A 13,827-nucleotide genomic window follows, 5' to 3' on the forward strand; every position below is an offset into this window, starting at 1 on the left:
CTGTCCCAGACACGGAGTATCACAAACTCACAAACTATACCAGGCCCCGTGGGAAAGGGGAGGTCTCCAGGAGCCACGCATGAGCCCTGGAGGATGTCAGACCCACTCCCCGGAAGCTTGCAGTCCGCTCACCCCAGGTAGGCAGCCATCAGGAAGGGGCTCCATCCACCAGCCCGGTACATCCCTGGAGGAGAAACAAGGGTTACCAGGGAGGTAAATTTATCATCTTCAGGGGCAGGCAGATGATGGATGTGAGCAGCCCCTCTAAGGATTGGCTGGACCTTGAGCAACCTGGAGAGAACATGCCCTGCCCAGAGGCTCTCAGATCCCTTCCGCCCTTTTAATTAATTAATTAATTAATTATTTAAAGTCTTTATTGAATTTGTTACATTATTGGTTCTATTTTATGTTTTGGATTTTTGGCTGCGAGGCATGGGGGATCTTAGTTCCCCGACCAGGGATCGGACTCACACCCCCTGCATTGGAAGGTGAAGTCTTCACCACTGGACCACCAGGGAAGTCCCCCTTCTGCCCTTTTTAAAAATGTTTTGCCCTCCAAACAAAACTCAACTTCAGGAGGAATCTCTCCATTGGCCACCAGTTTGGCACCTTTACTGATAGGGGCTGGTTCACCTTTCTTTAGGGGAATGGACCATCCCTCTTCTGTATTCTTCTGGGAGAAGGGCCAACGTCTTACTTTCTGGTTTTGAAAACTTTCAAGAGACATAGCCTCTTGCTTCCTTCTCTCCGCTAATCTGTTCCTCTTCTCCTCCATTTTCTCATTTTTCTTCTTCCTTTTCACCTGGGCCCCTCCTCTTTCTGTCCTTCCCATCTTTTTTTTTTTTAAGTTTCTTTTTAATTAATTAATTTATTTATTTTTGGCTGTGTTGGGTCTTTGTTTCTGTGCGAGGGCTTTCTCCGGTTGCGGCAAGTGGGGGCCACTCTTCATCGCGGTGCGCGGGCCTCTCACTATCGCGGCCTCTCTTGTTGCGGAGCACAGGCTCCAGACGCGCAGGCTCAGTAGTTGTGGCTCACGGGCCTAGCCGCTCCGCGGCATGTGGGATCTTCCCGGACCAGGGCTCGAACCCGTGTCCCCTGCATTGGCAGGTGGATTCTTAACCACTGGGCCACCAGGGAAGCCCCTTTCCCATCTTTTTGAAAAAAGTAGTGGACCAAGAATCAAGGGGCCTGAGTTCCTCACTCTGTAAATGACTTGGGCAAGTCATCTCCCCTCTCTGGGCAGTTAGCTCACTTGTAAAATGAGGCTGTCGGGTTAGATCGTAATTTCCAAACAGCAGAGGATGAGGACCAAGATGAGGGCACTCAGGTTCCCTCCTTAGACCCCCCAGAGGCAGCTGTTTGGCTATTTTAATCAGGTTCTGCAGCTAAATAACTCTTGAAAATCACAAGTCATTTAACTCAAGGCCTTCCAGCCTTTCAGTTCAGTGTTTCCTCTTCTTTTTCTATTCTGGCTCCTGCTTCTCTCCCTCCTTCAGGTCCTCAGGTTTGCTAGTGGAGACTTAACGATCCTCCAGGGTGGCAACCCTAAGTCTGTCCCGCTGTCTCTCGAGAGACCCAGCTGTGCGCCCTCACTTGCAATGTGGGAGGAGAAATGGTTTCTTTCCTGAAATCCCAGGGCCGTGAGGAATTGTAGCCAGCCACCCATCTTGGCCCCTGGTTGCAGCACTGAGATCTCCACCCCCTGCCCTCCCCCACTAAACGGCCCGCTTCCCAGCCGTATCCCAAGTTGGATTATTCTCCTGATTCAGACATTTTTGTGGTGTGAAATCATCTCTGCCCCAGCCGGCTGAAACCAGGAGCTTGCTACAGCCCACGACAGCTCTCCGGCCCTCCCTTCTCCTGCCACGTCCCACACCCTCAGCTCCTTTCCTCCAAGTGCTCAGAATTTCCATTTGATGTCCTTCCAAGGCTAAAAAGAAATTCAGACAGAGTGGCAGGGGCATGTCAGCTCTGGGGTTCAGCTCTGGCCTTTCCCTGTAGCTCCTGTGTGGGTCCTGGCACATGGCTGACTCCCAGGTAAAGGTGACTAAAATGAGTTTGTGAAATCAAGACAGAGGAACACAGTCAAAGCGAGAAAGGGAGACAGGCTCGGACAGAGGAAGAGAGAGACACCGGCAGAGTCTGTCATGATCAAGAGAGAGACAGAGGTGAGGAGAGAGGGGAAGAGGCAGACACAGAGAAACAAATGTGGAGAAAACGACTCAAAACTTAGCAATAAGACAAAAGGGTGACTGCATATCCTCTTTTTTTTTTTTTTAATAAATGAATGTACTAAGCTAAGAGGTCTTTTATCTTTTTTATTTAAAAAAATTTTTTTTTGGCTGTGCTGCGTGGCTTGTTCCCCAACCAGGGATCGAACCCGCACCCCCTGCAGTGGAAACACAGAGTGTTAACTACTGGACCACCAGGGAAGTCCCTGTGTATCCTCTTGACGTTAGACTGAAGCTTGGGTTAACACGCCTGTCCAAAGATCTGCTTCTCTAGGGGATATATTGTTGTTTGACTTGCTGTTTACTATTGATTAGGGGTTTGGCTCTGAAGTTACATATTAACTCATAGATTTCTGTCCGGTTAAAGAAAGAAGCCCAGAGGTTACAGCTTTAATGCCTTGTAGGACATTAACCAGTTTTGTATATGACCTAGCAGACTTTTTCCAGCCTTCCTTCAGTGCCTGTGTAGACATGATCTCTCTTTGAACTCTCCTTGAATCAGCTTTACCACCCTGCTTATTCCCTCATTAACAGGTTAAATAAATCACTGACATGTGCCCATTTTTTATTTTTATGCAAGTTGTGTTTTTAACTTTAAAAAAACTATATTTTTAACAAGAGAAGCAGAAATAGAATGAGGCAGATGAAGAGTGAGAGTGAGACGCAGAGACAGAGAGAGAAAGGGAAAGAGAGAGAGACACAGGCAGACTGGCAGGAGAAAGCAACACAGAGAAACAGAAAGAGACAAAGGCAGAGATGGGAATTCCCTGGCGGTCCAGTGGTTAGGACTCGGCGCTTTCAGTGCCGGAGCCTGGGTTCAATCCCTGGTTGGGGAATTAAGATCCCTCAAATCATGGTGCAGCCAAAAGAAAAAAAAAAAGAGAGAGATAAAGGCAGAGAGACTGAGACCCAGCCAAACCCATACAGAGTCAGAGAGAGAGGAAAAAAACAAAAGAGACAGAAACACAGAGAGACACAGACAGAGATAAAGGCAGAGGGATTGAGACCCAGTCAAACCCATACACAAAGTCAGAGAGAGAGAGAAAGAGAGAGAGACATAAGGGCTAAAAGCAGAATGCAGTGTTGGCCATGCATCACACGAAACCGTAAATAGTGGTGGCTTCTGGAGAGGGGATGGATTGGAGTGGAAAATGGAGGTGAAAGGGACTTTATGCTTACTTCTTAATACTTCTGTATTGCATTTTTTATGGACATGTAATCGCCTGTTATTTTATGCTTTTAAAAGAAGGAATCAGACATAGAGGGAAAGGCAAAGAGAGACTGTGAGAGGAAGAAACCACCAAAGAGAGACAGAAGGCATCAGGAGCGGCACAAGTAGGGAAAGGGACGTTTGAAGGAAGGCCCTTGAGGCAGGACCGAGAGTGGTGCACGCCTGTTCCTTGTCCTCACTGAGCCCGGAGGCTGGCACAGGCTGGGCGTGGTGCTGTTGGAAGTCTGGCTGGGAGGCTGGGAGGGAGCCGGAGAAAGCAGAGAAGAGGCAAACGTGGAGGAGACAGATGGAGCAGGAACAGGCAGATCCGGGGCAGGTGGAGGGGCACACAGGAGCCAGGGCCGGGCCTCCTCCCTCCTTCCAGAACCTGGGCACCAAGGCCTGAAGGCAGGTGCCTTTCAGAGCTGTGGGGTTAAGGAGATAGAGGACAGGAGAGCCTCCCAGAGATGCTTCTCCAGGGCATGGAATCTGCCCTGAGAACTGCCAGGCCCACAGGCAACCACCTCTGGTACGTCAGCCTCCTAAGGGGAAGGGGACTGAGTGCTTGTCACATCCAAACCAATTTAAGAAACGAGGTAACTCAGGCCCAGGCAGGAGGAGAGACTTGTTCAAGGTCACATGGTTAATTTGAATATCATCAGGGCGAGGAACTGAGTCTGCAACTCCCTCTTTGATATTCTTTCCACTCTTGCCCCTTCCACCCATCAACTAGAATGACTCCTTTAAAATGCACATCACTTCATGTCCCTGCCTTGCTTGAAACCCTTGCAGAATTCTCTCCCGCAGTATTCATTTTCTAGCCAATGAGATGTATGGAGTTTCTGAGAAGGATCCTTTCAGGAATTTGACTCAGCTGGGAAGTCCATCTCTTTGTTTTTAAAAAAATCAAATTATTTATATAGATAGGGGCTGTAACCCACCCCCCAAAATTTGGCCAAGGCCATGTACACCCTAGAGGCAGCTCTGATTGTGGCTAAACCCAAATGTCTTATGTATTGTGTCCTCAATAGACTCTTGACATGGACTCTCCTCCTCAGGTCCTTCAATGATATTGTAATATCTTTTTTTTTTAATTTGGCCATGCTGCACGGCTTGTGGGATCTCAGTTCCCTGATCAGGGATTGAACCCGGGCCCTCGGCAGTGAAAGTGTAGAGTCCTAACCACTGGACCTCCAGGGAATTCCCCTCAGATCCTTCAAATGGTCACTCTTGGCAGGCAGAGCAGACTGAGCTGGTCCTCTTCATCCCTTCTCCTTCCCAAGGTGGTGAAGTTCTATCATGTGGTAGACACTCATTTCTGGTGGGATGAAAAAGGACTCCAAAGGACAGAGTTGTTATTTCCAGCAATACTTTGATCTAGCGATTGGAAATCTATCCCTTTGGCCTTTCTTTCCTCCCTTCTTCCTGCTGCCTGGAATGCAGACATAACGGCTGGAGTGCCAGCAGCTATATTGGACCACAAAATGACCTTAAGAATGGAAGCCATTAGCTAAGATAGAAAGAGCCTGGGCCCTGATGACCAAGGAGCTGCCATATCAACCGTGGAATTTTACCTGATAGAGAAATCATTTCTATCTTGTTTAAGGGACTGTTATTTTGGGGTTTCCCATTATATGCAGCCAAACTTAATTCTAATTGATTCACCCTTAATGTTTCCTAAACATTTGTTTTAATCCAAATTCTTTTTCTTGGCCCCAAAGCCCTATGTAATCTGGTCCCAGCTATCAGCCTCCAGCTCAAACTACTCACTCCCTTACTTTATACTCATTACCTGCACTGGTCTTCTCTCTGTGAAGCAGATCCTTGTTCTACCTTAGGAACCTGGCACTTGCTGTTCCCATCCGGAATGTTCTAACTCCAGGAATTCACAGACATGCTACCCTCCAGCCATCTGATCTCAGCTCAACTAATTCCTGAGAGAAGGCTTCACTAAAGACCTAATCTCAAAAAGATTCATGACCCACCCCCTAATCTCCAGTCACTCTGTCATACCACCCTGGGGGGATTTTCTTTATAGCACTTATCACAAGATAAATTTACCTTGTGTGTTTATTCATGGGCTTGTTCTCTATCTTCCTCTCCCCAGAATCTAAGTGTCCCATGAGCAGGGACCTTGTATTTCTTGATCACCTGTACGGCCCTGGGGCCTCACACAATGCCTACATTTGCTCGACAGTGATGATTTTTCCATTTTCAAGAACTCCGCATATGAATGTTATGTTTGTTTTATCACAGTTTTTAAAAAATCAGTCTTACTAGGTGCAAAGATTAGAAAGCTTAAGGAATAACGATATAATTATTTTTAAGAAATTAACACTAATGAATGTTAAGGTTAACTAGAATTTGATTTGGGTTTTTTAGTGTATTTTTAAAATTGAAGTATATGCTGTGTTAGTTTCATGTGTACAGCAAAATGATTCAGATATATATATGTATATATATATATACATATATATATATATAAATTCTTTTTCAGAGTCTTTTCCATTATAGGTTATTAAAAGATATTGCGTATAGTTCCCTGTGCTATACAGTAGGTCCTTGTTGTTTACCTATTTTACATATAGTAGTGTGTATAATAGTTTGTTAATTCTAAACTCCTAATTTATCACTTCTCCCCCCACCTCCCCTGACCTGATTTGGTTTTTGTTTTGTTTTTTTTTTTAATTTTATTTATTTATTTTATTATTTATTTTATTTTTGGCTGTGTTGGGTCTTCGTTTCTGTGCGAGGGCTTTCTCTAGTTGCGGCGAGCGGGGGCCACTCTTCATCGCGGTGCGTGGGCCTCTCACTATCGCGGCCTCTCTTGTTGCAGAGCACAAGCTCCAGACGCACAGGCTCAGTAGTTGTGGCTCACGGGCCTAGTTGCTCCGCAGCATGTGGGATCTTCCCAGACCAGGGCTTGAACCCGTGTCCCCTGCATTGGCAGGCAGATTCTGAACAACTGCGCCACCAGGGAAGCCCCTGATTTGGTTTTTAACTACTGGCAAAGTCACACAATGTAATCTTTTCTAAAGACTCTACATTATTTTTTTGAATGTATATTTTCCCCCTTATTCACAATAAAAATGATTTCACAGAAAAATGAATTCACCATACGCCAGGCATGTGCTATGAGCAGTAAAGGCATGAATCAGACATGAATTGTGCTCATAGGTGGCTGATGGCTTTGGGAGTGAAAAAGCACACATACACATAGCTGAGAGACACTATAGTCAGCAGCCCAGAGAAATCTTGAAAACAGTATGCTAAGTGACAGAAGCAGTCACAAAAGACCATACATATATCGCATGATACTATTTATATAAAATGTCCAGAATAGGCAAATCTATAGCGACAGTAAGATGGTTAATAGTTACCTAGAGCTGGGGGGTGGGGTTTGGCGGTAGTGGGGGGTCCTAGGGAGAATGGATGCTAATGAGGTTTCTTTTTGGTGTGATGAAAAGATTCTAAAATTGATTGTGGTGATCTGCACAACTGCACAACTCTGTGGATATACTGCAAACCGTTGAATTATATACCTTAAATAGGTGAATTGCGCAGTGTATTAGTTACTAGGGCCACCATAACAAAGTACCACATACTGGGTGACTTAAACAACAGAAATTTGTTTTCTCACAATTGTGGAGGCTAGATGTCTGAGATGAAGGTGTCATCAGGGTTGGTTTCTTCCAAGGCCTCTCCTCTTGGGTTGTAAATAGCTGTCTTCTCCCTGTGTCTTTACATGGTCTTCCCTCGGTGTGTGTCTGTGTCCAAATTTCCTCTTCTTATAAGGACACCAGTCATATGGGATTAGGGCCCACCCTAATGACCTCATTTTAACATAAGCACATATTTAAGGCCCTATCTCCAAATAAGAGCACACTCTGAGGTACTGGGGAGAGAGAGGGAGGGAAGGAAGGAGGGAGGGAGGGGTTCACCTAGAGCAGAAGCACAGCATGCTGGGGGATTCAGGAGGAGAACTTGCTGTTGCAGGGATCCAGGGAATGACAGTGAGGATGGAAATGTCAAGGCACTTTTGAGGGCCACCTCTAGGGTAGCATGAAGAGTCTCTTGAACACAAATCTGGTGTCACTCCCCTGCCTAAACACTTCATTCCCCGCAGAATACCCTTCCAGCTCCTTAAGGCAGCTGAGTTCCTGCATAGCCTGGCCCCTGCTTACCCTCCAGCCTCATCCCTCAACACCTCCCATCCCTTGCCCAACACCCCCCCCACACACACATTCTAATAAACTGACCCACTTGTAATTGCTCTATGACACCAGGGTCTCTTGAATGTGCAGCTACCTTTGTATATCCTATTTTCCCTGCTTAGGAAAATTTCCCTATGGACTTGCTCATTCCTACCATCCTTCAGTGCTTGGCCTAGACATCACTTCCTTTGGAAAGCTTCTCTGATTCCCAGGGACTGGGTTAGGTACCTTCCCTACAGGCTCTGTAACTGTTTACTCATCTCTCCTCCACACTATACTATGAGTTTCATGCCGGGGGAAGGGGGCCGGGGCGGGGGTGGTGTGCGTGTGGAAATGATACCTTGTCCTCCATTGTGTCCCTAGCGTTTGCACAGTGCCTGGCCCAGAGGAAGGGCTCAATCGCTCATTTGAGTAAATGAGATTATACCTAGTGGTGGAAGGCAAAGAAAAGGCAGGAAGGCTCCCTCCTTTTAGAATGGTCTCTTTTATCCCTCCCACCCTGGAATCATACAGCTTTCTGCCTCCCCCATCCTTGGAGAGATCTTCTCTGAGGTCCTCACTTAGCCCTCAGGCCATGGCGGCTGTGAGCCAGGGCCAGGTGGGGCTTGCACTGAATACAGGCAGGGGATCCTCCACCTCTTTAAGTCCTTCTCTGGTTTCCAGCCCAGGGTGTCAGCCCCAAGGACAGGCAGCGTCCACCTTCCCTCAGTGGCTCAGCTGATCAGGGAATAAGAAAGAGGGCCCTGTGCTCCCCGGAAGAGCAGCCAAGGGAGCGGGTTTGGGGTGCGGGGAGCAGGCGGTGGAAGGCCCAGGGGAGCACAGACCCATTTCAGGGGCTCTCAGAGTCCTTCACCCAGTGACCTCCCAGGGCCTCTCCTCTCTGTCCAATGAAAAATATCATTTCCCTAATGTTTCTCAGCAGCTCTCAGAGGTCCAGAGGAAAGGCAGCGGCCGGGGGAGCCAGGAGAGAGAGGAGGCTATCTCCTAAAATACAAGGAGGCAGTGTGTCCTCCTGAGAGGGGCTTATCAGATTCAGTCATCGGGCACCACCTTCACCATCTCTGCTGTGTCCTCCTAACACCTATCATCTTATTTCAGCTTATTTTTTAAAACCAAAATAAGTGAAAATTTGTCTCACTAACTGTGCCTGGGATCCACTCTCCGCCCCTCCGCCTCTGCACAGAGGCTGGTCTTTTTTTTTTTTTTTAAACAATAGACTTTAATTAATTTAATTTTTTTTTGGTCTTTTTAAAAATTTTTTAATTTTTTAACATCTTTATTGGAGTATAATTGCCTTACATTGTTGTGTTAGTTTCTGCTTTATAACAAAGTGAATCAGCTATGCATATACATATATCCCCATATCCCCTCCCTCTGTGTCTCCCTCCCACCCTCCCTATCCCACCCCTCTAGGTGGACACAAAACACTGAGCTGATCTCCCTGTGCTATGCGGCTGCTTCCCACTAGCTCTGTATTTTACATTTGGTAGTGTATATATGTCCATGCCACTCTCTCACTTCATCCCAGCTTACCCTTCCCCCTCCCCGTATCCTCAAGTCCATTCTCTACATCTGCATCTTTATTCCTGTCCTGCCCCTAGGTTCTTCATAACCTTTTTTTGTTTTGTTTTTTTTTAGATTCCATATATATGTGTTAGCATACTGTATTTGTTTTTCTCTTTCTGACTTCCTTCACTCTGTATGACAGACTCTAGGTCCATCCACAGAGGTTGGTCTTAAACCCACCTCAGTGGGTGCCCATGGCCTGTTTCCATTTGGGATGGGCCAGTGGGGAGCACAGTAGGAGACTGGGAAGAGGAGAAAGAAGAGTGAGGTTGGCTGGCGTATCAGTTCCCCCGGCTCCTGCCCTGGGGTTTCACCACAGACGGACGGTGTCCCTCAGCCCAGAGGCCCAGCTCCCATCCAAGGCCCCTCTCTTGTTCCTGTAACCACCTCTCCCCTTGCCCCTCAGGCACCGTGCTGTTGCTGGCCCTGGGGACCTGTGCCATCCCTGTGGTTGACCTGCATGGGACCACATTTTGAAAGTGCCGTCTGTTTCCTGCCAGGAACCTGACTGATAAACTTGTCATAAATAGAAAGTAATTGACACAGTGCTAATAAAATGATGGTATTAAATTCTAACTCAGTGTAAAAGAGAACGAGAGGAAATTTCTTTCTTTTTTAATTTTTTTTTTATTGGAGTATAGTTGCTTTACAGTGTTGTGTTAGTTTCTACTGTACAGCATAGTGAATCAGTTATACATATACATATATCCACTCTTTTTTGGATTTCCTTCCCATTTAGGTCATCACAGAGCACTGAGTAGAATTCCCTGTGCTATACAGTAGGTTCTCATTAGTTATCTATTTTATATATAGTAGTGTAGGTATATCAATTCCAATCTCCCAGTTCATCCCACCCCCCTCCTCCCTTGGTAATCATAAGTTTATTTTCTAATCTTTGACTCTATTTCTGCTTTGCAAATAAGTTCATCTGAGCCATTTTTCTAGATTCCACATACAACCGATATTATATGCTATTTGTCTTTCTCTTGCTGACTTACTTCACTCTGTATGACAATCTCTAGGTCCAGGAAATTTCTATATAATGCTATAAAATGATCTCCAGGACATATTAGGTAAAAAACAAATAAGCAACAACAAAAACACAAGGTGCTGAACAGTGTTTAGGGTACAAGGGAGAGACAAACAAAAATCTGTATAGGTGTTTGCTTATATTTTCAAAGAGAAACAAAAGACAAACCAAAAATTAATAGAAGTGTTTACCTTAGGGAGAGAGAAAAAGATTATTGATAAAAGCTAGCTTTCTGAATATACCTTGTTATATAATTCTAACTTTGGAACTATTAAATGTTTTACATAATTTAAAATGCTAAATTATATCAAAGGGATAAAGTAAATTCTAAAAATAAAAACATACAGGAGCAAAAGAGCCTCACTGTGTATCACATTGGTGGCATAACCATCCTGAGAACCATTATTTCAAGTAAATTTAATAGTATTTTGGCTGTTCATCCTTAAGGAGATATATACTTAGGAAAAAAAGTATATTCCATAGACTTATTTTTAGTATTAATATTAGTATCTGGATATGATAGGATAAAGAAATAAATTATATAGGTGGTAGAGGAAATAACTTGTACTGATATCATTAGCAACTAACATTTAGAGCCTAAGAGATACATTTTTAAAATAAAACAATTAAACAAAATGCTTGTAATCACTTGAACTGGGAATTTAAAGCCCTGAGCTCGTCATTTTCTTTCCTTGCCTCTGGCAGCACCCTTAGAGGCAAACAACCAGCTGCATCACCTTCCTTAATTTCACTAAGATGTTCTATGACGGCGAATATTTGGTCACTTAGGGTCTTGGCTTCTACAGGTACTTCGTTATGGGAATCTGTAGCTAATAGTGTGAGTAACTGTTGTACCACCACCTGCCATAGACTGCACGTGTCCCCTTTAGCCCTGAAAACAAGGTCATTAGTGCCTTTAAACCTAGTCAGACTAGAGAACCAATTCGGAAAACTCATCTTAAGATTCTGTTTCTCAGGAACCAATTTCATTATCAATCTGAATCTTCATCTAACTACCAGTTTACAGGAAACAAAGGGATAGAGGATCATATTCAGAAACACTGCAAGAATCCAACCAGCCAAATCCAGAATGTGAGAAATTCTGCAGGACAAATAAGATGGTTTGTTCAATAAATGGTGTGAAAAAAGGTGGGGCATGGGGAGGAACTCCAATAAATTGAATGGGACATAAAAGTAGTGTAGGGTATGGGTTTCTTTGTATCTTGATTCAAATCAGCCAAATAGAAATATTTTTGAGATAATTTGGAAAATTTGAACACAGACTGGTTATTGGATGACACTAAAGAATTACTTTTAATTGTGTTAGGTGAGATGATGGAATTGTGGCTCCACTGAAAAGAAAGTTCTTATCTGTTAGCTTTACATACTGAAATATTTATGAGCGTGATGATATAATGTATAAGATTTGTTTTGAAATACTTCTGCAAAAAAGTGTGTGATGGCGCTGGGTGTGTAAACAAGCTTGATAAAATCTTGAGAGTAATTAGAGCTGGTGCTGGTACATAGGAGGTTAATAATATTATTCTCTTTGCTTTGAATTACGCTTGAAAATTTCCACAAAACATTAAGATAACAATATTAAACTAAATTACTTCTGTTTCTTGTGAAGGCTCTGAGCCTAACATGGACTCCACTGTTGTTAAAAAAAGAAAGATTAGCAAGTGAGGGGTGTTAGCATTTAATAGCTTCAAACCAAGACTCTCTCCATGTAATCAGAAGGCTTGGAAAAATATTTAAAAGCAAATAATTTACTGAATCTGTGGATTCAGTGTAATTTCATGCAAAAAATAATCTTCAGAACAAAAAGTGGTCAGCGTCCCATCTTGAGAGGCTCCGGTATTATAAAGTGAGCCCAGGACTGCGGGCAGGAGGCCTGGGATCAAATTCTCACTCAGTGCTGTCTCATGGGAAGTCCCCTCACCTTGGTTTCTTCCTCTGTAAAATGGGAGAAATCAGGCTAAAAGATCCCTAGGATCCCTCCAATTATGTCAAGCTGTGATTCAGTAAATGATCAATGTGTCTAACAATTCATTCAGTCATTCAACAATCAATTTATTCAACACCTACTATTGACGGTGCTAGATGCTGGGATGTGCCTGCACACAGAGCTTAGGGTCTAGCTGTAATCTGCCGTTTCCAAGAGAATGTTAGTTATTCTGAAAGATAGACACTGGTGTAGTGGTACATTTTGGAAGGGGTATGAAGCAGTTTTCTCCCAGATCTCCTGCCTACTCAAATCCTGACTTTTCCTCCCCAGACCACCTGTATTTCAGAATAGCTGTTGCCTCCCTGGGGCCAGGGGATGCGATGCCCTGAGTAGCTAGGCGGGGGGGGGGGGGGCATTCTTATCCTGAAGCAGGGGGTAGAGTCTTCCCACCCCACACAGGTGCTGAGAGTGGGAGGAGGAATGGTCCAGGGGAAAACTCAGGTGCTGTAATTGGAGAAAGGGTCAGTGGATGCTGAGGGACAAAAGGTACCAGCCCACTGCCTCTCTTATCTCACTGCAAGTGCTAGAATAAATATAACACACTTCCCCATTCCTCTGTGGGGAGATAACATAAAGAAATGTCACTATACTACTTTTTTAAAAAATTAATTAATTAATTAATTTATTTTGGCTGCGTTGGGTCTTTGTTGCTGTGCGCGGGCTTTCTCTAGTTGCGGTGAGCGGGGGCTACTCTTTGTTGCAGTGTGCGGGCTTCTCATTGCGGTGGCTTCTCTTGTTGTGGAGCACGGGTTCTAGGCATGCAGGCTTTAGTAGTTGTGGTGAATGGGCTCAGTAGCTGTGGTTCGCGGGCTCTAGAGTGCAGGCTCAGTAGTTGTGGCACATGAGCTTAGTTGCTCCGCAGCATGTGGGATCTTCCCAGACCAGGGATTGAACCCGTGTCCCCTGCAATGGCAGGCAGATTCTTAATCCCTGTGCCACCAGGGAGGTCCCACTATACTACTTCTTAACTAACCCCGTCAATAGGAATCAGTCCAAAGAATTGTGTCTATCTCAGTTTTCTCCTCTGTGGAATAGGGATAATGGTATCTATCCCCATAAAGCAATGAAGAAGATTCAGGCAGATACTTCATATAAACGGCTCAGCACAATGCCTGGAACATTAAAAAAAAAAAAAAAAGCTTAATAAATGTCAGGTCTTTCAACATTAAATGCAACAACATTCACATTATAGGGGTCCCAGAAGGAGAAGAGAGAAAGGACCCAAGAAAATATTTGAAGAGATTATAGTCGAAAACTTCCCTAACATGGGAAAGGAAATAGCCCCCCAAGTCCAGGAAGCACAGAGAGTCCCAGGCAGAATAAACCCAAGGAGAAACACGCCGAGACACATAGTAATCAAATTGACGAAAATTAAAGACAAGAAAAATTATTGAAAGCAACAAGGGAAAAACAACAAATAACATACAAGGGAACTCCCATAAGGTTAACAGCTGATTTCTCAGCAGAAAACTCTACAAGCCAGAAGGGAGTGGCACGATATATTTAAAGTGATGAAAGGGAAGAACCTACAACCAAGATTACTCTACCTGGCAAGGATCTCATTCAGA

The sequence above is a fragment of the Balaenoptera borealis genome, assembly GCF_965194805.1.
Source record: "Balaenoptera borealis genome assembly, chromosome: 2".
NCBI classification, from domain to species: domain Eukaryota; kingdom Metazoa; phylum Chordata; class Mammalia; order Artiodactyla; family Balaenopteridae; genus Balaenoptera; species Balaenoptera borealis.